We start from the raw sequence: 5,013 nt of genomic DNA, 5'->3' as shown, positions 1-5,013 counted from the left end.
CAAAAGTTTAGTAAAGGGAAGCAGTCTGTGACAAGCACTGAGCACATATCACTTCCTCAAACTCCCACAACCCTTAGGTGAGACAAGAAGTTGTTGCATGCTCTCTCGCCACAGGCTGTACACACGAACATATGCCTACAAACACAGAGGACATATAAATGGTCTAACTCACCTCGATCATCACGGAAAACCAATCATTTGTCACAAACTCCAGGTCAGCCGTTACTCTGAGGTGTGTGACACAGGATGCAGCCCCTCCTGTTGATTGGATGACAACAAACTGCAAGAGATGCAGAAATGATACAGTCTTCCTGCAAAACTGAACACACCCTCACTCACGTTTGAACTTCTTCATTCTGAATACAAAAAAAAGACCTTAACTCACATGGGCTAAAAATGCCAAATAAAGCTGACCATTAGGGCCCATACACATACCAATATTGCCGTCCTCTAAAGATGTTTGTCAAGGGGCATCATTCTGCGTCCCTGCGACAGAAATTGTATATAATGATAATCTGTAAATGCTTTTAGCAATGTAAATGTGATATGCACATGCAGACAGCTGCTATTAACACTAAATCTTGAACATCAGTATGCAGGAAGTTTATTTTTATATTCAACATGGCAATAAAATACAGTGCAGATGGACGTACAGTGTAAACACACATATGACAGAAAGACAAGTCTGAGGTTTATATGTGACAGACATACGACAGTGTGTAAAAACTGTAATCTCTCACCAAGTCTGGGTATGAAACATAAAACAATACATTGGATGTGTTTTGTACACGATGCATCTTTTATTCAGCATTTCAAATTTCATTTTCAACTGGTCTACGTACAATTCGGAGGACATAAACTACATCACAAGCACGGTACAGCACGTTACAGAGTAGCATGTGAAAATCAACAATAAACAAAGTCCAAATAAACAATTGTGACTGCATTTCCAAAGTGAATCTACAGTTATTGCAAAAATGTAAAGATAAAAAGCTTACCATCAAAAGCAAAACAGCATTTTCATCCTTCACATAATAATTGTACCAAAGAAACGATTACAAAGTTAGTGTCTCTGCAAGAATACTTGAACAATAATTCTAGCTTTCATAGAATCTTGCTTACATATATATATTTTTTTCCTTAGCAAATGTATTACCTTTAGCAAAAACAATCCCTACAATACAAAAATAACATGAATCTTGAGATAACTGACAAATAAAGACATAGCACCATACTGTAGCACCACAAATTAGCCACCAGTCCTTGAACGGAGGCCACCTTTTCAAGATCTGCTCTTCAAATCAAACATTCGACGTGCGCTGCCAAGACCCAAGACAGGGGGAGAAGGTCTGTTTTGGCTCTCTAATGGAGACTGAGACTAATATGTTGGCAAATTTGAGCTAAATGTTGATATTTGGGTTTGAAATGGATGAAAGGAAACTGTAGTTTCTCAAAGAGAGTCTAATCAAAAAAAAAAAAAAAAAAAAAAACATTTTGATGTTTCAAACCCTTTTTGTGAGGAACAGACCCAAATAGAATTTGCAAAAAAATATTACTTCCACCTTAATTCTTCCCTTTTACTCACAAAATGCATATTCAGTTGCCATTCTGGATTGTGACTACAAACAATGACTTACATTTGGGGTTTTTTACCCATACAAACCTATTGTATGGCTTTAGAGCAATTTGAATATAATTGAATACTTTTATGGTGCTTTTTTTAAACCATCATCAACTACTTTTACTGTATGGTGAAAATAAAAAGCAGCTTGGACATTGAATATCATTTAGTGTTTAAGAAAATAAAACAGGTTTTGAACAACATTAGGGCAAGTAGATGTATGTGATTCTGGACCGCAAAACCCAGCCTTAAGTAGCACGGGTATATTTGTAGCAATAGCCAAAAATACACTGTGGGGGTCAAAATGATTGATTTTTCTTTTATGCCAAAAATCATTAGGATATTAAGTAAAGATCATGCTCCATTAAGAAATTTGGCAAATTTCCTAGCGTTAAAATATCAAAACTTAATTTTTGATTAGTAATATGCATTACTAAGAACTTCGGACATTTGGACAACTTTAAAGGCGATTTTCACAATATTAAATTTTTTTTTTGCACCCTCAGAATCTAGATTTTCAAATAGGTGTATCTCGGCCATATATTTTCCTATCCTAACAAACCACACATCAATGAAGAGCTGGATTATGACTGGTTTTGTGGTCCAGGGTCATATATGAGAGTATGAACATCTGGTAGAGGACCTAACCTGATAAAAATGAAGCAGAAGCAACCCAGAAACAACTAGAAGGTTACTAAGGTCATATTCTGCATTGCCACAGTTGTTGCATGCAGACTTGTGGTGAATTAAAAGTACAGTACTTATCTTAGGTAAAAAGGGTCTGAGAATAACTATATGACCATCACATGGTTCAACAACAGCTTCCATCGGCCTCTAACTACTACATTGTGCACGGAAGCTAAACTGAGCTTACCTCTCGTTTCCCTCTGCTAAATAGTTCATTGTTCATCCAGGTTTGACTGATGCACAATATCATATGATTAATTAGTGTAAGCATTATGGGACCGGATGGCAAGAAAACGGCACAGCACCTGCAAATAGCCACAAGGCCGTCAGATTAAAAGATACAGTATGTCAGCACCAACCACACCGAATGAGAGCTTATGATATCTGAGTGATCTGGACTGTCTCTAAAGGGCAGTTCACACGGACAGCGATTTAATTCTTCAATGTCAACAAGTCACTGCTAGTAAATATTCATACTCAACTGAAGCATTAATCTGTATCATGAAACATTAAAGGGATAGTACACCCAAAAATGAACATTCGGTCATTATTACTCACCCTTATGTCGTTACAAACCACTAAGACCTTTGTTAATCTTGGGATAACAAATTAAGATATTTTTTGGAAGATATTTTTTTCTCTGCATAGACAGCCACGCAAATGAAGCTTAGTAGTAGTAAGAATATTGTTACAATAGACAATTAACATCGGTGGTTATTTTATGAAGCTACAAGAAGCTACGGTAGAGAAGAAATTGTTGAATAAAGTCAGAAAGCTCTTGGATTTTATCAAAAATATCTTAATTTGTGTTCTGAAGATGAACTAAAGTCTTAAGAGTTTGGAACAACATGAGGATGAGTAATTAATGACAGAATTTAAATTTTTGGGTGAACTATCCCTTTAAGGTGCGGTCACATTAGTGAATTTTTGGCGTAATTTTCTTTGCAAAAGGTCCAGTGCTTAGCATAAAGTAGCACTGTACAATGCACAGCTCACATACAAGTTAAGTTCAGAACAAATAGCTTTCTGGTGCGAGTTCGCAAATTGCAAAATCTGTGTAGAGAAAATTTTGCCCTTAAGTGAAATTCATGACTAGATTTCACTGTAAAAAAATCAACCTGATCTCATGACGAAAACGTACCTGTGGGAACTTTTTCACAAGATGCGAAATACATAGTATGTATTTTTGTTCATAGCATGAACAAAAGCAATTGTGGCATAAAAATGCAATCGCAAAAATGACGTTTTAGCTTGTTTTTCGATCTCTCATCTTTTATCATGAGTCATGTTTTTCACAGGATTCCGCATCCTGGATCCAATTCCGTGTCGGCTGAGCTACCGAGCAAGCTTGTTTCATCTAGAAAGTGAAACATACGAAAGCTGTAATCATAACTCAAAAAAGGCTCACTGTTTTACCGCCTCTAGTGTTCATTTCTGTTGGAAACTACAGTGATATGTAGTTATTGATACGTATTTCGCATCTTGTGAAAAAGTTCCCACAAGTACATTTTCGTCATGAGATCAGGTAGAAAAAAATTCATAGGACAGCAGTAAATGTGACCGCACCTTTACTCAAGTCATTTTAAATTGGCAACTCTTAAGAAAAAATAGTTAACTGTTGGTTGCTTTGTAAACTGTAAATGAAAAGGCCCTTAAAGGGCCTTTTATAGTTCACCCAAGAATAAAAATCCATAAATTACTCACCCTCATATTGTTCTAAACCATTATGACTGACCTTATTCTGTGGTGCACAAAAATAGATATTTTGAAAAAGGTGTTTTATTGTATGGACATAAATTGCTTCTTTTGTGTTCTGGAGAATATAAAAAGTCAGGTTTGTTACAACATGAGGGTGAGTAAATACTTACAGAATTTTTGTTTTTTGGGTGAACTATTAAAGATGCACTCAATAATGTTTTTCCAAAGTACAATTTTGTACAGAAGTAAAAAGTTTAACATCCCAGCCTTAGAAGAGTTGTTTTATTTTACATGGAGCGGGTCTCTAATGGGGGCAGCCATATTGAGATCACATGACCAGCTCAACATTACGTATTTTAACTCAGTAACCTGGTTGTTATTTTGACACTTTTGCTTGTGGATTAAATTATTGAAGAGTTAGTTGCCCCTGAAATGAGAATTAGCTCATTATTTACACCACCCTCCAGGCATCCTAGGTGTATATGACTTCCTTCTTACAGACAAATGCAGTCAGAGTTATATAAAAAATGATCCTGGCACTTCCCAGCTTTATAACGACATGGGCGGATGTGTCTCTTCAACAGTCCAAAACAAGTCCAATAAAGTGCATCCATCCATGATAAAAAGTGCTCCATGAGGTGAATAAAGGCTTCCTGTAGCAAAATGTTGCATTTGTGTAAGAAAAATGTTTATATTTAAAATTTAACAATCACTTCAACCTAGCTTGCGTTTACGCACAGTGGAGAGACTGAAACTAAACAACAGTCACGAATTAGTACAAAATGAGGATATGTAAAGAAAAATGATGGAGGATTTTGATATAAGCCAAGAGGAGACTGGATTTCCTCTGCTAAAGTAAGGAAACTTTGCTTCCTTTGCTACTGTAAACAAATGTCGGTTTTTAGACTCAGCATTTTATGTTTTAAATAATAATATTTTTCTTACACAAATGCATCAATTTGCTACAGGAGGCTTTTATTCACCCCCTAGAGCTGCTTGAGGCACTT

The sequence above is a fragment of the Garra rufa genome, chromosome 15 (genome assembly GCF_049309525.1).
Source record: "Garra rufa chromosome 15, GarRuf1.0, whole genome shotgun sequence".
Taxonomy (NCBI): domain Eukaryota; kingdom Metazoa; phylum Chordata; class Actinopteri; order Cypriniformes; family Cyprinidae; genus Garra; species Garra rufa.
The sequence above is the reverse complement of the archived record's forward strand: the minus strand, read 5'-3'. Positions refer to the sequence as shown.